At 42.3% G+C, this 24,107-nt stretch overlaps 1 long non-coding RNA gene across 2 annotated transcripts in view; it reads right to left on the bottom strand.

The window, feature by feature from the left end:
* The window catches only part of LOC142402955 (uncharacterized), a 904,242-nt gene that overhangs the window by 99,043 nt on the left and 781,092 nt on the right, over positions 1-24,107 (bottom strand). The window lies entirely within an intron of this gene.

Raw genomic sequence — 24,107 nt, forward strand, 5'->3', positions numbered from 1 at the left:
GCTTGGTCTTGGCTACTCCCCCTCAACGTGTCGGTGCTCATAAGCTTAACCCCTTGCGAGCCGCCGCTTCGGCCCCTGCTGCAGGGGTGGGGGGAGCTGGGGCCCGGGACAGCCCCCTCCCAGGAGGGGGTCGGAGCCCCTCGGAAGACACGCCGGGAGGGGAGGGGGGGGGAGACCGGCGGACCGTGCGGGGGCACGGAAACGTGTTGCGCCCACAGTTTGCAGGGCACGGGTATTTATGCTTCTTAGGCAGCAATGGGCCCTAAACGCCCTTCTAGAAAATGAGTCCCCTCATGTGTCTGTATAAACGTGGGTGCGGTGATGGTGTTAAAAAGTCCAAGTCTAAACCAACAGCTTTTTTTTTTTGCAAAAACACCAAAACCAAAATACCACCCTCTCCCCTCCAAATCTGTGGCTAGCTGAACCAAAATATTGGGTCAGTGCAATTCAGTTTCTGGGTCACATCCAGACCTGACCTTTGTACTTCCCACTCATCTTTATTCAAACATCTATCATGTTTTGTTTCCCAGTGCAGTACAGCTGTTTTCCAACTTGTATGAAAGAGCCTCTGATAAAAAATCACATTTTTGTCCTTGTAGCAGAGCTTCTTATTTTTTTTTCAAGGCTGTAAACTTAGCCTAACATTTATTTTCTCAAAACAGTGCAAAATATTTCTGTTCAAAACTGTGATATTGCCCTCTACAGCAATACCCAATTTAAAAAGAGAAAAAAGAGCAATATTTTCCCTCCAGTTTTAATATATTTGTTTGATATTTCTAAGTGTTTTGGAAGAGGGAAATATTTAATACAAAATGATTTTACTACTGCGGAGTTCAGGGCTCAAAACTGGTGGATGCATTTGGTCATCATTCATATACAAAACTACCAAATTATATGATACTTTCCTTGATATGGTGTGGTACTCTTTTTTTATGACCTACCATTCAGGCCTGGAATAGCAAAAGTGGTAGGAGCCCTGTGCCTGAGGTGACTAAAAGCTAGTAGTTGCATCTCACTTGCCTGTATCTGTCTTTCATTTCAGAAGTGCTAATTTTAACCAAAAAGGACTCATGAGGGACATGTTTTTATACACTAGCTTAGTGCTCACGGAAGGAAGTGCATGCTACATAAGCAAAGAGGCATTTGCTACAATTAACAGGTTGCTGGCTATGCACATGTCGGTATTTGCAGGATTAGATCTGAATTCTTTGGGACACTTGTATTCATGTTTAACAATATTGGTTTTGTACAGCTTGCACTGCACTGTACATTGTTATGAACACCTTGCGCTTAGAGACCTACCAGCAGGACTGGAGCTTCTTGGTGCTGGGGCAGTATATATTTTAAAGAATAATACTTTGCTCAGCATGCTTTGTGGAAGTGAGTTACACAGACTGCCTAACATGAAGGATGAGAGTGTGCCTAGTTTAAACATGGTGCAGTAGCAAAGCAACTTCTATAATGCTTTATAGATAGCAACTTCTATAATGCTTTATGCTTTATAAAGCAACTTCTATAATGCCCAGCCTGGTGCTGGCATAAGCAGGATTAACCTAACCTTGTGTTGTGCTTTGCCTAACACAAAACTTAGGCACATTTCACTGAAATACCTTGAATATGATTTATACTATTTGTTGTTAAATTTGGAAGAGATGAAAATGCTTTTCATTTGCCAATAGAGAACAGTTTAAGAGCCCTTTTGAGGAGCAATGAAATTATATCAACTACAGAAATGCCAAGAGGTCCTTCACTATCTACCAGCACTTGGGACGTCACTAACAATCTCACAGAAAAACTTTTTTAGTGATAAATGGTTAATAACTAACTGGAAAAAATTACAGTTTTCTTAGAGAATAAAATGTCTCAAGCCTTGAAGGACTGCACTATCTATTTTGTAATTCAACTTAGAACAGTTCCCCTGATGTCCCGCATTGTTGAGTTAAATGCTAAAATTCAGAACTGTTACATTAAACATCTGTAATAGGATTGCCTTCTGAACATGGGAGGAATCTAGGCAGAAAGCCCCACAGGAATTCAGTTATTTCATCTATACTGCACTGCAGGACTTAAAGGGCATGCTTTACACTTTATGAAAAGTAAAAGAATGTTTATTTTGCTACAGTAAAAACAAAATCAAATGGACAATGGCTGTTATGACTTTAAGCCTGACTATTAAAAGATTATAGCAGAGAGAGTGCTATGTTTTCCAGGATGATGACTTTTTTTTCTCATATTTGTTGTGTCTGATCTTACTATTGCTGGCATAGGTTCAGTGCCCTACCCAAGGTTTTTTTAAGTTAACCACTTATTATACAGAACAGTATCAGTCTCAGTGCTTCCCAAACACAAGCCATTTTTCAGCAGGTCTAAAGTTATCTTGAAGTTGCAGCTGGAAACCTTCACCTCAGTGAGTTTTTCTATCGCTTTTCCAGACATTAACTCTGCCCAAACCACAGTATGTCATTAGGATCACTGGGATTCCAGTCTGGATGGAAACTGGGGTAGCAGCATGAAATAAAAACACCAAAGTGCAGAGACCTTCAGAAGACATCAACTTTAACTTTAGAAACCTGAGTGCCTTGAAAGCGGTATCAATAACAGTTTGTGAAAAATCTGCTTGCAGCAAAGCAATGTGGTAGCTAATCCTGCGATGGCTTGCTCAAGAATGCATGGTTTATTATTAAAGTAATGTTTTAAGATTTTATTGGAATGTGCTTCCACAGTGGTGTCACTGCCTTTGTGGGCTTTACTATGTGTGTGTCATCTTGTCCATAATTAAAATTTTCACTGACAGACCTGAGACTTTTTTTTTGTTAAACCTCCCACTTTGAATGCTGGAATTTCATTTGAACTTTAAATACTGCCTTGGAATTTGCCATAAGGTAAATTGTCTGCTCCTGGAAGCTTCCCTGCACTGCTACAGATGTTGTAGACATAAGTGACTAAATGTAAGAGGACTTGCAAACTTGTGTCTTAGTGTTAAAAAAGAGGCCGACAGGAATAAAGTAGTAGTTCAGATGCTCAGGTTGTCCCTAGAGAATTCTCACTTTGGAGTATATGGGAATGAAAATTAATGGAAAACTGGCCTAGAAAGTACATTTTCAGTGAAGCTTCACTGCTGTCAACAGAGAGAAGGTGAAATATGTCAAAGGAAACATGAAGGAAGAATTTGTACTTCAGCCTTTGGACTTCTCGTCCAAGTTTCTCACGTGACTTGGACTTGCTGATGTCGTGGTTTAGCCCCAGCCAGCAACTAAGCACCACACAGCTGCTCCCTCACTCCCCCCACAATAGGATGGGGGAGAGAATCAAAAGAGTAACAGTGAGAAAACTCGTGGGTTGAGATAAAGACAGTTCAATAGGGAAAGCAAAAGCTGCGCAAGCAAGCAAAGCAAAGCGAGGAATTCATTCACTCCTTCCCATGGGCAGGCAGGTGTTCAGCCATCTCCAGGAAAGCAGGGCTCCAGCACGCGTAACGGTGACTTGGGAAGACAAACGCCATCACTCCGAACGTCCCCCCTTCCTTCTTCTTCCCCAGTTTATATACTGAGCATGACGTCATGTGGTATGGAATAGCCCTTTGGGCAGTTTGGATCAACTGTCCTGGCTGTGTCTCCTCCCAGCTTCTTGGGCACCTGGCAGAGCATGGGAAGCTGAAAAGTCCTTGATTTAGTATAAGCACTACTTAGCAACAACTAAAACATCCCTGTGTTATCAACACTGTTTTCAGCACAAATCCAAAACATAGCCCCATACTAGCTACTATGAAGAAAATTAACTCTATCTCAGCCGAAACCAGGACAGCTGACCACTTCTTTTTATAAATTCAGTTAAAGTCCACTGGATATCTGAAGCAAAAAGCATCCTTGCTATTTTAAAAATCTTAAATTACAATCTATAGTTCATTTTAGTATAGCTCTAGGCATATCTCTGGGAAATGCAGTCCACAGGTGCCCTTGGTACCCAAATGCTGGATCATCAACAGACCTCAAACCTGTCTTGAAAATAGTTTCTCCTAGAATCAAGAATAGAGTTGAATAATTATTTAATCCAAGGCATTTTTTTGAGGTCCAAATTTGGGCATCTCAAGCTTAGACTGCCACAGGGATTTAAATTGGTAATATATTCAGCCATTTAGGAGTGATTGAGTAAGAGAAGTGTAAGAGCTCTTGCCCCTCAGCCAAGGTACAACAGCTCTCTCAGTCTGTGCCTTAACCAGCTGCAATGCAAGCTAAACCCAATTATTTTAAATTGCCTTCAGTGGTATTTGCTAACAATTTAAGCTAACCTCTCTCTCAGCTGATGACTGCTAATATTTGGCTGAGAAAGGATGACTTCCCATAATACTTTACCCTCTGTTATGCTTCAGGCAGGGATATTTCAGGAGGAGATGGTGAATTTTAGGACTGGAAGCTCATGCATTGCCATTATAGCTTTGTGGCTCTCCAGCCCTGAGGTTCTACCCATCCGATGTGGTCACCAGCACAATGCAGGCTTCCGAAACAAGAGAGACATTGTGGGGCTGTTCAGCATTTTTTCATATCTCCTCTCGTCTGCAGCCATAGTTTGCCTCAGGCCTGCCTGTGGATGTGTGCCAGCATAGAGGGTAGGCATGCTCTTATGTCACACAACATGGTCATGGTGTGCAGCTTACACAGTGCCTCTGTTCCTAGCACGGCTGTGCTCGGCTCAATGGCCAGCAGATTTTAGTTGAAGCAGCAGTGATATTTCCATCACTGAAACCCAGTGCTTGGTCACTGGTATGGTCAATCAGGACCATGAATTCATCTGAGCAAAAAATATGCTGGTAGGCAATATCATCTCATTTGAAAGAGTACACTGCCCCCACTCACATTAAATAAATAAACACAGTATTTTGTTTGGCAGCTCTCAAGATGAAGAAAGGCCAATATCCAAGCCATGTTCTCTGACTGTGAGGCTACTCTGTAAAAGGTGGGAGGTGACCACTCTCTGTCTTGAAGGAAGAGTGGCCAGTATCTGTGGCCCAGATGACACAGGAAGGGATTTTGGCCATGGTGCACTTCTTCCCTGGAGAGGTGCTATGTCCAGAAGAGAGGGAGAATTTCAGACACATCCCTCTTGCCAGCGTTACATGTTGGCTGGCTGTAGCTCCCTCTGTTTGTGCGCATTTGTATTGGGTCTGGCCGTGATGGAGTTAATTTTCCTGATAGCAGCCCTCACAGTGCTGTGCTTTGTATTGGTAGGTAGAAAGGTGGTGATAACACACCAGTGTTTTGGCTACTGCTGAGCAGTGCTGGCACAGCATCAAGGCTGTCTCTCCAACATCCCCCCTCACCCCCAAAGGCCAGTAGGCTGGGGGTGGGCAAGATCTTGGGAGGGGACACAGCCAGGATAGCTCACCCAAACTGACCAAAGGGATATTCCATACCATATGACATCTGCTCAGCAATAAAAGCTAACAGAAAGGAGGAGGGGGGGGGGGGCATTTGTTATTTACAACATTTGTCTTCCAGAGCAACCGCTAGGCGTACTGAAGCCCTACTTCCCAGGAAGTGGCTGGACATCGCCTGCTGATGGGAAGTAGTGAATAAATCTTTTGTTTTCCTTTGCTTCCACACACAGCCTTTGCTTTTGCTTTTATTAAACTGCCTTTATCTTGACCCATGAGTTTTTTTCCATCTTATTTTCTCCCCCCCTGTCCTGCTGAGGAGGGGAGTGATAGAGTGGCTTGCTGGGCACCTGGTGGCCAGCCAAGGTCAATCCACCACAGCAGTTATATGTTCTGGCTCTGTTTTTTGAGTCCACAGCTGGCACCTGACTTTTGGGCTTAATAATATTTAGCATCCAAATATGTGAGCCTCTTCTGGGGTCTGGCCCATCATTCCTAACCTGTACAGATTGTTAACTGGAGTTTGACAGTTAATCTGCTTAGCTGTGTTTGCAAATTCTGCTAAAAATGTCTTGATGTTTTAGGCATCTAAATAGCTTTATAAACCTAGTCTTACTCCTTTCAGTTAATTGAAACCTGTCTTTGGCATGCTGTACAATTCCTTGCCTATATGTATCAACATGAAATCTTGTCCTTAACCCTTGTGATCTGTAAAGTGAAGTTTGCATAAATTACACTTTGTAGATGATTTAGATCTAAGCAAATTCAGAAGAATGTATTAAAACCCACAGAATCTTATTTGATGTAACATAATCAGGTGTAGACATCCTTGCTAATATGGTTTCTATTGCATTTTCAAAGATTGGCTCTGTAGTTATAAAGTAGATTGAGCAGAAGGGAATCTGAGATAATATAACTTTATCTGCAATTCTACGAATTAAGCCTCACCTTTGAATTTGGCCAAGTAAATGAGTATGCAAATAAGGAGCCCAAAAAGTATAAGCTAGTGCCTGAAAGGTGTTAGGTACATCTACTTGAGATTGTGACATTAGCTTTGTGTTTAGCTCAGAAATAGTCAGAGCCAGGAAACACTTGCTGGGATAGGTCATCCTGAAGAAGAAACACACAAGGTTCTTTCTTCTACTCTCTATAGAGAAGCTGCTTTGGTTACAGCCTTTCTGTGTTCATGTACTTTCAGAAATCTTCCTCAAATGGTGTTTACTATGTAGATTAAGTCATCCTGATTCAGTTAGTGCATCCTAGAGCAGTATATCGCTCTGAAGGGCCAGCCTTGGCATATTTATGTAACAAGACTCAAAAGGAAGTATAAATACTTTCCAAAAACATTTTTGGATGAAAATATGCAATGTAGTCCTGTAGGGAGTTTTGATTTAAACAGTTTATCTGCTCATCATCTTTCTCTTATCTCATGTACCTTGTACTTCTAAGTTAGAAATACATACTATAACATAGTGGAATAAATTTTGGTTATTTTCTGTGGAGCTCCAATTCCATCTGAACAGAGAACATAACATTTGTATTTTTTTATTCACAGAGCCCTTCATAGGTAAATTGCTTTTATTGCCTGAACTTTAGATAGAGTAGGGTTCAGCGGTGTAGTTTATGCTACAGAGTAACTTCACATTCAAAGTGCAGACACATCTCACTTCAATGACGAGTGCACATTTGGAGACCATCTGCACTGACCCATCTCTTCCCTTCTATGTGTCATTTCATTTATTCCAAAATTTACAAAATTTTGTTAATAATATTTTGGTCAAGTTGACCCATTCTTACTGCCACCTAGAAATTTTTATATTTCACCCAGAGTTAATATCTTTGTTTTTAGTTTACAGAAAAGGACATAGAGGATCATTATGCAAACTCCTATTACATGTTCCTGACCTATACCAGAAAACTGAGGCTCAGCTTTGTCATGCTTTGCCTATGATGGAAAAACAGTGATCCTTGTTGTTCATTTAATTTATATTAATTTTACAGAAGCCCATCTGGGCCCTGAAGATCCAGGCTCGACAATACTGGGTATAGAAGACAAGAAACAGAAATAGTTCAATATGATCGCTGTCAAATATGCAGGCTCCACAGCCTCATTTCACTAGGTCACCTCATTCTCCCTATTTTGTAGGTTGAAAGTCTGAAAAGAACAGGCCTTTTATGACTTGTCTTCAGGGCACTGAGCTTTAACAGCCTAAGATGATTCGTGTTTCATTTGAGATGTTTTAATCTTAGACACCTGAGGTCTTGGAGCTTTGACACTCACTTTGTGGGTTTGACCATGTCAGTTTGCCTTTGCTTTACTCAGACTGGTAGGAAAGTTGGGGCAAAGCCATTTTGTGAGTTCAAACTAAATAAAGTTTGTAGGGTACTTGTAAGATCAGCATCAGGATATGACTCTTACTTCTTGGACTTTGCTCATTCTTCTAGACTTCCTGTTTGCTAAAGGTTTTTTTCATAAAAAGCTTCCTCTTGCTGCTTTTCAGAGTTTGATATTTTTACAAGTCAAATTAGATTTTGTGCTTCCCTTTGTCATAACTGATGTAAAACACTGTTAAAAGACATTTGCAATGTCATAAAATGATTATGATTTGACAAATCTGAGAATACTCGAATTTGATTGCCTCTCCCCAGCTGTAGCATTCCAGCAGCCTGGAAGATAAGAACACACTCTTGTTATTAGGAGACAAATGGTTTGTAAAATGGATTCAGGATTTTCCTAGTAAATGCAAGTTACTAGACTACTGCTTTATGAAATAAATTTGGATTTCTGATAAACAGTGTAAAATATTAGAGAAACATGGAACAAATTCAACTACGTAAATCTGACTATAAAAATGTATGAGGTTTAAGACAATTTGCTTGTGCTTGGGAAAATGATTACCGCATATACTGTAGCTCATGCTGAGGAAGTGACGCTATAGACCATAAACTACTATATCAATGATTTCTCTACAGTGCATGGCACTAAATACTCAGAAGACAGCTTTGTTTTGTATAACTTGGCCTAGAGGTAAATACAAAGATCATGGTAGACTTATTTTCTGTACTAATAGCCACAGAATTCCTCACAAAAAAGTTTGCTGGCAAGAAGCCTCACTTTCCTTAACCCCCTTCCCATACTTGCTTCAATTTGAGCTGACAGAAGTTATATTTTTTTAAGAGGGGGCATCTATCCAAGTTGTCACATCCCATCATGCAGAAGTATATAAAACTGATTTGCTAGTATGAGAGGCCCTCTTTTTCTTTAGGGTGCCTTTGTTTAAAATATAAATTACTGAAATAGCCCAGGAACAGTCCCTGTGTTATAAGTGTTTTGTAAAAAAATGTGTCTTCTTTTTATTTTAGTTTTCTGTTAGGAATGTTCCTTTAAGGGTTACTATAGCAATGCAAGCTGCTATTGAGACTGCAAACATTAATGATGACTTGGAAGTTGACACCCTGCAAAAACATTTCAGTCATTCTAAGTAAGGCTTCCAACAGCACTGCCATAATATGCAACTCCTACTGAGAACAGCAGGATTCAGAGTTTTTTAAGAAAATAGTCTATATACTAGACAGCAAAACTGCAATGAAGGGAAAATTTTGCAACAAACCAAAATTCCCATTCCAGCATATTCTGATGCCATATTCGTTATGTTTTGGGAGGTCTGTCAGGCCACTTTTAAAGCAACATTTGCCTGTCAAGTCCAAATTGGCTCTACATCTCTCTGGAATCAAACTTTTGTTGCTCTTGTTATTGTTGCCTTTCTTTTGCAAATGCAATAAAAATATGTGACCATGGATATAATTTATCATGTAGGAATTACAGAAACAAACCAACCACCAACCCAACCAGATGCTCATAGGATATTTTGAGAGGGCAAAATCCAAATTTGGGCTTCACTCCAAATTTGGGAGCTTTAAAATAGAAAAGGAAAATCACAGGTTTGTGTCTTAAACACATTTTCTGATAGGTTTTCACAAATACACTTTGTAAGATAGGCTGAAGAATGCTGTCTTCAGTTGCTACTTACAGGGAAGGACACTTTAGTATAATATCAATACCTATACCTGTATTTAATGTTTGCTAATGCACAGCTCCTTTGGGAAGCAACAGAATAGTAGTTAACAAAGTTGAGACAAAAGGCTAATAATTTTAGGGACTCATGGCTATTTAATTTTCTCTTCCTAATGAAATATAATATTTGGGCTTATTTTGCAGCTTATTTTAGGTATCTAGCACAAGTTGAAATTTATTTAACTAACAATTGTCAAATCAAAAAGGCACAACCCAAGACAAATTCACAAAATTTTCGTCTCCCAGGAGCATTGCTTTTGCAGAGGCCAAAGATACTGGTGGTGAGCTGGATCTTTCCTGCCCTCTTCCTGTGGCACACTGGAGTCTTTGTGGCTTTTGGTCTTTTGCACCATAGGTCGTAGGCTTGTTACAGAGTGTTGGGAAGTATTTTGTAGTTTGTGGGAACCCTTCTGGACTAACGAACTCTTTTACATTGTTGTCTGTGACTGTAGGAGCCTGGACTTATGGTCGTCTCCAGTACTGTGATTCTGGAAATTTTGTTTTAATTTGCAACAGAGTTGATCTCAAGGGTGGATTGTGTTCCCCTGCTAAGGTTGCTATGTGTGGACTCTTGTAAATACAGCAGCCATTAATTTTCTGACCTTCTCTGGTGTTGCACTGCCCTTTCACAAGACTCCACATAGGGGCTGTGCTGGGGAAGATCTATATCTTGATCTATAAGTCTTGAGAATGATCTAACTCATGGCATGGCCGCTTCAGCTTTTGAGAATCCCCAAATCTGGAAGATACAAACTGTTTAGCCTTGGTTATGGGCTAAAAAATTGGACAATTTCAGATTTTAAATAACTCTATTTTTTAACCCCTTTTCAGGGACAAAAATATAAAATTTAAAAATTCAAATTCCAAGAGTAAAGAAATATAAAAATTTTGAAAACAACAAATAAATGTTTGTCTTCCACTGGTTTCTTACATTGAGCTGTCATCTGACATCAGGCCATCTGTACTGAGCCATGTACAAATACCCATGGTCCCTGCTCTCAAGATCTCACAAAGCCAATAGCCTAGTGGACCAGAGCACGGGAGGTGACCAAGGGCACAAAGAGTCTGCTGCAACAGTGTCCCATGCAGAACTCACATTGTTTTAGTGACAGGCCAGACTAAGCTGCTTCCATCTGCTCATTTTTAAGCATGTCCATCTTCTACAAGGATGGAATTTCTCCATAATTTGGAGAAACCTGATAATCAGAATTTGAAAACACACAGGAAGGTAACTTGGAATCTACTGATATAGCTCCTATAAGGTACGTTGTTTAAGTATGCAGGCTGACACAGTGGTGATGATGCACATTAATGTTCCTAATGGTTGTTAGAAGGGCCACAGTAGGAATGGCTCTGTTACCTGAGATATGAACTGTGTCTTCAGCTGATCCTACTAGTCCCCATTTTGAACCTATATAGCCTGTGCTAGAGGGACATCTTCCCCCATTGCCCATACACACCTTGTTGTGTACTGCTCCAAAGCAGGCAGCAATTGTATACCATAATGCCCTGTCTTCATCTCTCCCATGTTTCTTCCTCCTCTTTCCAACCTTCTCTAAGTATGTCCTTAAATGTTTCACAATACATTCAAACAATCTGGATACAGGACAGCATTAGCTCTTAGAAGTTATCTAGCTACTTACAACTTAAATCATTAGAGACTATACTGACCACACGGTCTGTTTTGAGCTTAGAAAACACCTTCCACATCTTAGCTTCCATGCTTCTCTCATAAGTGTCTCAGTCTTTGTGTATTATCCTTAACAAAAAGCACCAGTAGAAAAAGATGTTTTGAAACACAAATTTTTTAGTATTGCTATGCTTTTTAATTTTTGGTGTTGGTTGAGAGCTCTTCTCCTGTTGTTGACTGGAAAATTAATTTAACTTCTACAGGAAAAAAGTGGCCAGATAATAGTAAACTAGTAATATAAATTATGGGGAATGTGTGCATCTATTTCCTTCTAGGAATGGAGTACTCTCTGAAAGACACCTGCCAAAAGCCAGCAGGTCTCTCTACCACAGTTGTGCATTGGTATGTTAGACATTTTTCTGTAGATTTTCAGCATATTGAGGATATAGTTTGGGATTCAGTAGGGACATTGCACGGAAATACCCTCTGTACCTATTCACATTTCTACCTAACTATTTACCAGTGATAGGTGCTGTGCTGGTGATGTTGCAATTCCAAACTTCTGTGACATCAAACAAATGCAAAACTATTGCAGACTGGCTGGACCCCAGGGTCTAGTCCTGTGTTCCTGTTGGTATCACCCTGCATGGCCCAGGTCAGCTGCAGAGTGCAGGGACCAATAACGAAAAAGGGAAAGCCCTCAGCGATAGCTGCCAGAAACCTGCCAGGGTGCTGAGTGCACCAACCAGCGCTGTAAATTCTTCCTCCCATCCTAGGAAGCTGTATTCAAGATCAGCTTTGATACGGCACAGCCATGTAACCTTGGATTAAGCTGCTGTGAAAACAGTTGATTGTCAGAAGTCTCATCTGGGGTGGGGGCCCTTGGCTCAGGAGCTGTGTTCAGGATCAGGTCCTTGCTCTTGGTCCTCTCCTGAGCTATGCTGCAGGTATGCTGGGCCTGCCCTTGTGCTCTCCTGATTCTCACCTTGCCTCACCAGTCTAACTTTTTGGCTTGACCTCAGACCTGCCTTATCCCTACAGACATGTCCAGCAGTCAGTGGGCTGCCACTGGACCTGCTCTGTTCATCGTGTTTGGGCACTGTGGGAAGGGGCCCCTGCCATGAAGCCATGCTCTTGCCTGCCTTGCCATCCCCTCGGCTCCCAGCTTGCCCTGCCATGCAGAGCACCCCCACTATTGTATCTCCCTGACAAAACAGTAGGGATGTTTAAAAGTGTTATGATATTTGGATTCGCATATGTGGATCATGATTTTTTTTTTTTTGGCATTAGTTTCACTAACAATTCAAAATATGGCTCCCATCGCAACTCCCTAGCTATCTACTTACCGTTTTATTTTGGTAGGGACTAGACAGTTGAGCAAAGATTGAGAACTCTTGTTGTAGGTAGGATAAAATGCTTCAAAAAGCCCTGTCATCTACTGCCATCCATCATCAGCAAAGTACCTCAGTATCCTGACAACAGGTCCTTAACAGTAAGTGTGAGCAAATCCAAGAGTAGGACTCCAACATCTCAGTATAATACTACTATAATAAGACCAGACCAGACAGAATATGTGGTACAAATTATGGACAATAAAAATGGTATACAAATGTTGTTCAGATAGGAAAGAAAAATTTCAGTTACTATAAGGCCAACAGCAGAGGGAAAAAAGAATTAAGAGGCATAGACAAGGCTAAAATCTGCAATACTTATGATAAGATTTGAAAAGCCATGGAAATGTGATGACAGAGGACAATACAGGACACGGGTTGTCAGAGCTGTTGTTAAGTGGTACAATAACCTAATTGTATCCCTGCAAACTAGAGTGATATAAACTGCATCCATGTCATAGGATAGCTAAATGAGCTCAAAACAGACCTGCAACTGAATTTGCCTGACATTTAAATTCAGCAAAAGTTGCAGCTTGCATGCATATTTCCATCTGGAAGGTTTGTGGTGGCCAAGGATGCTGGGGCAAGCTGAACAGTGAACCTGAGCTACACTGCAGGTGTGCTGGGCCAGCACACTGAGTCAGCTGGCAAAAGATTCTTCTTGAAAGCTGCAATTGCTGCCTGTCAGCTGTGTAGTCTGTATGTCAAATAATGTGACTGGTCTCAGTCTAATTCCTAGTAGATATTCTCAAAATTTCTGTCATCAGAATTATTACTAGTGAGCTGTAGTTCCAAAAGAGATGACACCACAGGAGGACCATGATGACAGCATAGCTCTCCCTGGCAAGGGGTAATGTACACTTGCAGGGTGTGCTAAAGGAGCTGAATGTATCTGCTCTGTAGATAATGCAGTCTTTGCTGTTTGCTGCTATCATCTTGGCACTTGCAGAAGCATGAAGTCCAAGCAAAAAAAAATTGTGTTTCAAAGAGCATTGGAAGACTTCATTTTATTTGCTGTCTTCTTGCATGAAGTGACAAAACTGCACCAGTTTCCTTCCAACTTTCTGAAAGGAACATCCAAGTTCAGTGCAGTAAAAATATCCTGGAACCCAATCATCAACCTCTGAAAACAGGAGTTTGTAACTGAAATGGGGAACTGGGAACAGAAGTTGACAGGGGCTCCTCTGTTTTATATATACAGCACAAAGTCCAGAAGTATAAAGAGAGAGTAAGAGAGGGAAGTGTGTTATCTATCTAGATTGCAATTTTACACAGTGGATCTGCCTCAGGAGCAGCCCATCTCTTGCTCCCCTGTTTACCCTTCACTTGGTTGTCAGGGTGGAAAAGCAGGGTCCTTCACTACATGGGGTAGGTAATCTCACAGCTGCTGTAGCCCATGTTGGAAGTAAAGTGAAAAGAGGAATGGGGAGTAAAGTGTCCTTCCATTTACTACCTCTACCTATTTCTTTCCAGTCTACTGACTTGAGAAGCATTTACACTCCTCCACTGCTGTCCAAGTCTCTAATAATCAATTCAGCCAAGGGTACAAGACAAACTCTGGGGCCCTATGGCTTGTCTGCATAGAGAAGTGAAAGTCAAGTAAGACTCTGTACGTTGATTTTCTGCTAAATCAGTACATAGTCATGATGAGTGATATACTTGAATTATTTTCAAAACCAACACCAAAAAAGTATTGCAATGCCACAAAGTATTGTGAAACCATTAAACTAGCTATAATTGGGGTGAGGGGAGGCTGTGGGTAGGGGCAAGGAGACTTTTTTCCATTATTTCACTTATTCCACATTATTTCCATGTTCTCAAATCATCCGATTTTGTTGTGGGACCAGAATTTGCCCTGTGGGACTCCACTATCTGTTTCTCTGGTTTCTGGGGCCCTCACCCAGATCTCCTCAGCATACCTCCCTCCTTTTCTTACCCCTTTTTCTGGGGGCCATGGATGATACGTGCGTAGCAGAACTTCTCTGTTGGGGAGCTGGAGAACTTCTGCCAGATAAGGTAATGGAGATGTGTTACCTCCTGCTAGACCTTTCCTACCACATTGCTAGAGTGGAGGAGCCACATTCAAGGTCCCCCTTGAATGTCCCCCTGCCCCAGTGAGGACAGACCTCAGAATTCAGTCCAAGCCAGTTAAATCCCACTCTTATATGTGCAACTTTATGAATGTTACTGACCCTGGGAAGTGCAGAGTGACTCACACACCACTTCCAGGACTGAGACTAAATTTGGTTCATGGAGAAGTGAAAATGGAGTAAGATAACTATGACACAGGCATATTTGTTAACAGTTCAGCATTACAGCTGTGGCAATATGGGGAACTGAGTGTTCTGAATTTCTGAATTATCTTGCTTGTGAATATTTTTATTTTCTTTCCAGGAGAGTTGACTTAGACAATATTGATTGTAGACTGGCTATTTTCAGTGTGTTGCAACTCCTGTGTACTGCTGCTTTTCTGTATGGCACAAGGTGCATTACTAACAGGAAAAAGGGTCCAAAGAATGTAACTGTATGCTTGGAAACTCATATTACTTGAAGTGACGTGATTAAGTGCAAGTATGCACGTGTTCATGTGTATGTAGAGAACTAGAGTGCACCTGCACATATAATGAAGACAAATTAGTATAGATATACAAGGAAGATGTATTTGATAGTTAGTAGACTTTAAATGAGGACCAGTGATCTCAAATGGAAACTTGCATTCACATAATAGGAAAGCAATTCTTCTAATGTATATAATTAGTGACTGAAATTCAATAGCTAATGAGATGAAGTAGATTAATTTTTTTTGTAATAAACTGAGATAAATTATAATCAGTGTGTTTCATTTAATTGCATCAGTAGCTGTAGTTATGACTTTTAATTTGGTACTTTATACTAATTTGTTAACTGGGTTATTCATCCTATGCATCGTCTGTTAGGGCAATCTTTCATTTGTATGGCAATGAAGATCTAATCTGCATTCAGTTAATAACACATACAGAGAAGTAATTGACATTCTGCAAGGAAATCCTGCTATAATATGATGTAATTGGAAAAAAACACAGAAGTTGCATAAATGGAACTCATAAAAATGAATCAGCATATGCTATGGCGCCTAAGGAAAAAAAACCCTACAGATTAAAAATGAATGGGGTTTGGACAGACGTGGTTATACATTTGTGACTAACTATGGTAGCTATGGTAGTTGTCAGGGCAAAAAAAAAAATCTCCACTTCTTTGCCAGCATGCTGGTGACCCTCGATGTGTAAGTTATACTTACAGATGAGTCCTGCACCAAAGCTTCTGTTGTTCAGAGATGCGGTTTAACTGTCTCCCTACAAAATCTTTGCAATTAAAGATCAAAGAAAAATTGGCACACATGTTGGTAAGGGAAGGGTCAAAGCCATGCACAGCCTGGAAAGAAGAGGGGGACTTATTGCATTTTGTGGCAGGTCTGACTCCGCTGGAGGGTGTGCCTAAATGAGCTGTATTCCTGTCGTGGTTTAGCCCCAGCCAGCAACTAAGCACCACACAGCTGCTCCCTCACTCCCCCCACAATGGGATGGGGGAGAGAATCGGAAGAGTAAAAGTGAGAAAACTCGTGGGTTGAGATAAAGACAGTTTAATAGGGAAAGCAAAAGCTGCGCAGGCAAGCAAAGCAAAGCAAGGAATTCATTCACTCCTTCCCATGGGCAGGCAGGTGTTCACCCATCTCCAGGAAAGCAGGGCTCCATCACGCGTAACGGTGACTTGGGAAGACAAACACCATCACTCTGAATGTCCCCCCCTTCCTTCTTCTTCCCCAGCTTTATATAATGAGCATGACACCACATGGTATGGAATAGCCCTTTGGCCAGTGTGGGTCAGCTGTCCTGGCTGTGTCCCCTCCCAGCTTCTTGTGCACCTGGCAGAGCAGGGGAAGCTGAAAAGTCCTTGACTAGTGCAAACATTACTTAGCAACAACTAAAACATCCCTGTGTTATCAACGCTGTTTTCAGCACAAATCCAAAACATAGCCCCATACCAGCTACTATAAAGAAAATTAACTCTACCCCAGCCAAAACCAGGACAATTCCCTAGAGTAAGGGTGGACCGGTTTATCTATCATGAGTGCAGTAAAGCAGCATTAGCACATTACCTACTTACCTGTGGCTAGTTCTGGGCTCTGCATGCCTGTGGGAGGTGCTGGAACCTTCTGCACAGCTTGTGGAGCTTTGTAATAGATGTCGCTATGATAGGAAGGCTGCAAATCTTTAGGTTTTCTTGGAAAGTTGGAGATCTTTTGGAGATTTCCTCTTTTCTCTCTGTATAGGATGATAAATTCATCTGCTTAGACTAGATATTGCAGCAAATCCAGCTGCTTTTGCAAAGGTGGCTCTGTGGCTACAATATAATGGGCCTCTGTCTTGGGCAGCAGAGCTGTAGGGATATTGCTGCCTCATGGGCTTCAGTTTGCAAAATTTAGTCTTAATCTCCCGGTGGCAGGGAACTCTGTGGCTGGTCTGCAGTTATAAGTGTCAGTGCCCACGCAGCACCCCTCTGTGGGCAATGACAGGTAGGAAAATGTCTTATGTAACAGCAGCACAGTGGGTATCTGCAGCTGCACCCTGTCCTACATGTCTCTGTTGATGTCAGGCCTATGTTGAAAAAGACAGTAATTAATATTTTTAAGACTGTCATTATCTCTGCTGTATAAGGAGGCAGGTATCACACGGCACAGACAGCATTCTCATTGTGGGCATCTCTGAAGTACTATTAAAGAATTATCTGCAAGTTCCATGCAGCCAGGGTGGTGCCAGTCATCATCTGAGTGATGTTCAAAAGTAGGTGGCAGAAAATCTTTGTGAGATAAGTGTAGAAATAAATCCTGATGCAACTGGGTGGATCAGATAATACTTGGGATTATTCTAAAGCTTTCAGTTATGTGTCTCTACAGCTAGATAAAATGTGTCATCTAAGGTGTAGTGTACAAATTGAACAGATAATTCTGTGTTTGCCATGAATCTGGGTTAATTAGACTACTCTGTGCAATTACTTAGCTTACTAAAAGACAATATGATAAGACCCAATTTTGCATCTCAGTATTTACTTATGCTGAAAAGCTTTTTGCTTGAGGAGGTGTTGGCAAGTGTAGCTGAAGGAGTAGTGTGAAATCCAGTTTGTTCCCTGGAGGCAGAAAGAGTCAAATTCAGCCCTTCTATATTTGGGTGTAACTCTCCTTGACTTCAACCAGAACACCCTCCACTTGTACAGGGCACAAATTTCGTCCTCAGTCCCATGTTATTTGTGAGGCTGTAATGATGTAATTGTTTGGGTGTAATTGGATGTAATTGGTTTTCGATACTGCATCAAATTAATCTGCCTGTGCATATGAGAAACTGCTCATTGTGAATTCATGTGGATTGTGAGAGATACCATACTATGTCATCCTGGAAATTGTTGGTGGTTTTGTTTCCCTTTAATCCTTAAACTCTTCATTGTAAATGAAGTTAATTCACACTGAATGCACAGAACAGAGCTTCTATTTGCCTGCTAGAAAACTGTAGGTATATTTATTATTCAGTAAGGCTTTAGAAGCAAACACAGATACTTATAGACCAACTCTAAGTATGTACATTGCATCAAGGAAGTTGAATAAAACATGGTAGAGTCAGAGGGCAAAAGTGATGAACTTCCACAGGTAGCTGAGGAGTATTTACATTGAGGGATAAACTCAATTTCCAGACATGTAGACTACTCAGTATTTAGAAGCATGCATATCTTGTTGTCATAAAAATATGGGAATGTCTTAGTAATCCAGCATTCTTTGGTGTAGAAAAGAGATGGCTGGGAGACACGCTAGCAGTCTACAAAATCATGAAAGGCATGGAAAGGGTGGAAAGGGCTCACTCTTTCTTTCAGTAAAAGAACCAGAATATTTCAAGTGAAGTTGGTAGGAAGTAGGCTCAGACAAAAGAAGGTGGTTCTTTACACCACAGAGCTCCTTGCCAAAGGACGGTATGGTAGGTAGGAGCTCGCCTAGGCTCACGTGATGACTGGACAAGTTCAGGGTGGAAAAATCCAGTGAGGGTTACTAAGTATGTGGAAACCACATCCATCTCAGGAAGATCCTGAGGTGAAAAGTATGGGAAGCTAGGAGAGTATTAATGGGAAATACTATGCACTTGCCTTTCTTTTATACTCTTCCTTAGCCATCCACTTATGACTACTGTTGGAGATAGGCTACCAAGAACTTTGAGCTCATTCAGAACTGCCATTCTTCTTGTGATGGTGACAATGATGGGGTAAGTGGTTTGTGGTTTTTCATAGTGGAGTGGGCAATATAGTGGTAAAAAGAACCCCAGGAGTCTGATAAGTCATTTAGAGCATTGTACAATAGAAATAAAAATATAATGAATCATGATTTTTCCTCTACTTCTAAAATGTAGATAAATGTAAAACAGTTTGTGATTTTTGAAACCATTGGAAGGAAAGAAGAAGGGTTTTCTATTTTGTTTTTTTTGTTTGTTTGTTTCATTTTTTGAGGAGGTAGTTGGAGAGTGCATATTTGCATGATCTATGAAGATGGTCTGAAACTAGGGTATTTTGTTTTGAAAGTTATTTGATTGTTGCATAGGAAAAATGCAGTGGTGTCTCTAGAAGTGGCTGAAAGCAGACTGCAGAACTGGTGCAGCTCTGGTGTCTCCTAAGTCAAACAAGTGAAAGAGGAAGGAATTTTAGTGAGACTGTTCAAAAAACCTTTCCAAAAAGAGAGAGTTGGCAGAAAATTTAGGAGAACCAACTGAAGACAAGATTTCTCATTTCAAGTATTTAAAAAAATAAGCAAGAAATAAGGAGAGCAAACTAAGAAAAGCAGACATTCCTGGGCCATCACTGTGAACAGTAAAATGGCACAAACTCTACAAGCCAGGCTTCTTAAATTCATCTCAAATTATCCCAATTTGTCGTTTGAAAACTGAATTGACAGGATAGAAAAGGTCTGGATTTGAGTAAAGACGGAGTCATCTGTTGATTTCAGGTGCACTTGTGTGTTTCCTAGAAAACATCAAGTGTTAAATTGCTGTCGTTCAAAGAGAAAGACTAAAAGGCAGCCAGGGCTTAACTAAGAAAAATATTCAAAGCCATGTCATGGTGCAAAAACGATAGTCAGAGTTGAAGGTGAACAGAATGAGATCCCAGAAACTCAGCTCCGGGAGGAAGTGCACTGCTGCAGATGATGCAGCCAAAAGGAAGATACGCAAAACAGAGCAAACCAACAAAAAGCCTTCTGGGTTGCAAGGGAGAAATCAGCTGTTGTGAGATTATCACAGGGAAATGGAGGTGCAGCTCTAATCATCTGTGCACATGACAAGGATACTTTCAGCATGTGGGCAGATATGTACCGCAAAGAAAAGACACAGGCTGCAGCAGAGCTGTTTGCCTTTCTTACTAAAGAGGAAGAGAGTAGCAAACAAAAGCTTAGTGAGAAATGAAGTAGATAAAGGGAGAAGCAAATACATTTTGCAAAGTAGAAACACATTGGAAACCATGTAAGCCTTGGCTTACATTTTGCTTCTCCTTTTGTCACAGTTTCCCATCATTCTTCTCTCACTCCTCTGCTTTTATTGTTTACATGGCTTTTCTGTCTCATGTGCTATGTCTCTTGAGGTTGTGCAAGCACTTACTTTGTGCACTATTCATTTCCTTTCTTGTATATTTAAAGACAGTAATTTTTATTTTTATAGTAGTATTTGTAGTAAAGGAAATAAAAATATTGCGTGGAGAAACACAAAGCTGTGTAGCAAAAGCCATCTCTGTCTATGGGAGACGGAAGCTGGATTGTATGTGCTTCTCTTTTACAAATGCCTGTGCTGATACGTTTTTTATTGGGATATTGCAATAAAAAGTAACAGGGAAATGAGAGCACTGTAGGATAATCTGAAACGGAAGAATTACTACTTGGGCGGGCACAACTGAGCCTGGTAAAGCCTGCAGATTATCACCCGTTCCTACTATTCCAAGTAGGGTCGAATGATGCTGCAACGAGGTGACTCAGAAATATCAAAAGAGACTTTATGTCCCTTGGAACAATGTTAAAGGGATCGGGAGCACAGGTGGTGTTCTCTATCCTCCTAGTTGGAGAAGGGGGTTTGAGAAAAAGGAGACGAATTGAACAGGTGAATGACTGGCTGTGTAGCTGGTGCCATACTTGAGGTCTCGGCTTCTGTGATCTTGGGCATACCTTTGAGAAACCGGGCCTGTTGACAGCTGATGGGGCTCAACTGACCAAGTGGGGCAAGAGTGTCCTGGGCAACAAGCTGGCTGGACTTATAAACAGAGCTTTAAACTAGATTTGGGGGGGGGGAAGGGGATGGAGTTCTAAGCACTAAAGAAGAGCTAGGGGCTGCTGAGGCATTAGGAAGCAACAGGGAAGCACCTGTGAATTGCCTCAAGGGAATTAGGGTGAGCTCCTCTAAAAAGGGGATGTGGCTGATAGCCCAGCTGAAGTGCCTCTATACCAATGCACACAGCATGGGAAACAAACAGGAGGAGCTGGTAGCTGCTGCCCAGATGGAAAACTATGACCTGATTGCTATCACAGAAACTTGGTGGGATGAATCGCACGACTGGAGTGCTGTGATTGATGGCTATAAACTATTCAGAAGGGACAGGCAAGGAAGGAGAGGTGGGGGAGTTGCCCTCTATGCCAAAAATGGGATTGATTGCACAAAGCTATCTTTGAAGAACAGCAATGTGCAAGTCGAGAGCTTATGGGTGAAAATTAGAGACCAAGCCAACAAAGGAAACTTTGTGGTTGGTGTCTACTACAGGCTCACCTGATCAAGAAGAGGAGGTTGATGAAGAGTTCTTTCTTCGACTGCAGGAAGCATCACGCTCGCAGGCCCTGATCCTGATAGGGGACTTCAACCACCCGGACATCTGCTGGAAAAGCGGCACAGCGAACTGCAAGCAGTCCAGGAAACTACTGGAGTGCGTTGAGGACAACTTCCTAGTACAGGTGATGGAGAGCCTGACCAGAGGAGAGGCACTGCTGGACCTGTTGCTCACTAATGTGGAAGAACTTATCGGAGAGGTCAAGATTGGAGGTAGCCTGGGCTGCAGCGATCATGCCCTGGTGGAATTCTCAGCCTTGAGGGGTACAGGACGGGTAAAAAGTAGAGTCAGGACCCTAAACCTCAGAAGGGCAAACTTTCGGCTGTTTAGGGCGCTAGTGCGTGGGATCCCTTGGGAAACTGCCCTCAGAGGCAAAGGAGAGAACGAGAGCTGGGAGATATTTAAAGACATTTTTCTTAGGGCGCAAGAGCTCTCAATCCCGACGTGCAAGAAGTCGGGAAGGGGAGGCAGGAGGCCAGCTTGGATAAGTCAAGACCTCTTAGCCAAACTAAAACACAAAACCAAAATGCATAGGCAGTGGAGGCAGGGATACACATCCTGGGGAGATTATAGGGGAGTGGCCCGGGAGTGCAGGGAGGGGATCAGGAAAGCCAAGGCACAGCTGGAGCTGAACGTGGCTAAGGATGTGAAAAATAACAAGAAGGGTTTCTTCAGGTACATAAGACAACAAAGGAAGATGAAAGAAACTGTACCCCCCTGATGAGCGAAATGGGAGACCTGGCTACAACTGACATGGAGAAGGCTGAGGTACTCAACAACTTTTTTGCCTTGGTCTTCACCGGCAAGTGCTCTAGCCACGCTGCCCAACTCACAGAATCCAAAGGCAGGGACTGGGAGAATGAAGTACTGCCCACCGTAGGAGAAGATCAGGTTCGAGACCATCTAAGGAACCTGAATGTGCACAAGTCCATGGGACCTGATGAGATGCATCCGAGGGTCCTGAGGGAACTGGCGGATGAAGTTGCTAAGCCACTATCCATCATATTGGAAAAGTCATGGCAGTCAGGTGAAGTTCCCAGTGACTGGAAAAGGGGAAACATAACCCCCATTTTGAAAAAGGGAAAAAAGGAACTACAGGCCGGTCAGTCTCACCTCTGTGCTCGGCAAGATCATGGAGCAGAGCCTCCTGGAAACTATGCTAAGGCACATGGAAAACAGAGAGGCGATTGGTGACGGCCAACATGGCTTCACTAAGGGCAAATCGTGCCTGACAAATTTGGTGGCCTTCTACGATGGGGTTACAGCACTGGTGGATAAGGGAAGAGCGACTGACGTCATCTACCTGGACTTGTGCAAAGCATTTGATACTGTCCCGCACAACATCCTTGTCTCTAAAATGGAGACACATGGATTTGACGGGTGGACCACTCGGTGGATAAGGAATTGGCTGGATGGTTGCACTCATAAAGTTGCAGTCAACGGCTCGATGTCCGGGTGGAGACCAGTGACGAGTGGTGTCCCTCAGGGGTCTGTATTGGGACCAGTATTATTAAACATCTTTGTCGAGGACATGGACAGTGGGATTGAGTGCACCCTCAGCAAGTTTGCGGATGACACCAAGCTGAGTGGTGTGGTTGATACTCTAGCCGGAAGGGATGCCATCCAGAGGGACCTGGACAGGCTAGAGAGGTGGGCCCGTGCAAACCTCACAAAGTTCAGCAAGGCCAAGTGCAAGGTCCTGCACCTGGGGCGGGGCAATCCCAAACATGGATACAGGCTGGGCAATGAGTGGATTGAGGGCAGCCCTGAGGAGAAGGACTTGGGGGTACTGATGGATGAAAACCTGAATATGACCCAGCAATGTGCACTCACAGCCCAGAAAGCCAACCGTATCCTGGGCTGCATCAAAAGAAGCGTGGCCAGCAGGTCGAGGGAGGTGATTCTGCCCCTCTGCTCTGCTCTTGTGAGACCCCACCTGGAGTACTGTGTTCAGCTCTGGGGCCCCCAGCACAAGAAAGACATGGACCTGCTCAAGCTGGTCCAGAGGAGGGCCATGAAGATGATCAGGGGGCTGGAGCACCTCCCCTATGAGGACAGACTGAGAGAGTTGGGGTTGTTCAGCCTGGAGAAGAGAAGGCTGCGGGGAGACCTTATAGCAGCCTTCCAGTACTTAAAGGGGGCCTACAGGAAAGATGGGGAGGGACTCTTTATCAGGGAGTGTAGTGATAAGACAAGGGGTAACGGTTATAAACTGAAAGAGGGTAGATTTAGATTAGATATTAGGAAGAAATGCTTTACTGTGAGGGTGGTGAGGCACTGGAACAGGTTGCCCAGAAAAGTTGTGGATGCCCCTTCCCTGGAAGTGTAGTCTAACAGTGTAGTCTAACAGGAGCTGGTGGAAGGCCAAGGCTTACATAAAATTGATAAGGGGGATTCAGGCTGGAAAGCAGAACGTCTAAACAAGAATTACTGTCCTTGGGAGTAAAGCGCATCCTGGAGAAATATGGAAGCTAATTAAGATGTTTTGGGAACCATCTGAAACAACTAGTAGAAGTGTGATAAGGAGCACCCTCAGGTGAACTATCCTCATTATAACACTAAAAGTCACACCCCTTGAGCTGGAGACCCCGGCCCAAGCAGAGACCCCTCACCTTTGAGCGTGCGCAGAATATTAAAGTAGCACTGTAGCTTTAAGTTGAAATAAGAGAAATGTAGACCAATAGAAAACTGCCTTGTGTAATTACTTATGCATTTGCATAACTAGACTGTATAAATACTGTACCTGCATGACCGAACTTTGTGCTAGCT

Source organism: Mycteria americana (genome assembly GCF_035582795.1).
Source record: "Mycteria americana isolate JAX WOST 10 ecotype Jacksonville Zoo and Gardens chromosome Z unlocalized genomic scaffold, USCA_MyAme_1.0 Scaffold_18, whole genome shotgun sequence".
NCBI classification, from domain to species: Eukaryota; Metazoa; Chordata; class Aves; order Ciconiiformes; family Ciconiidae; genus Mycteria; species Mycteria americana.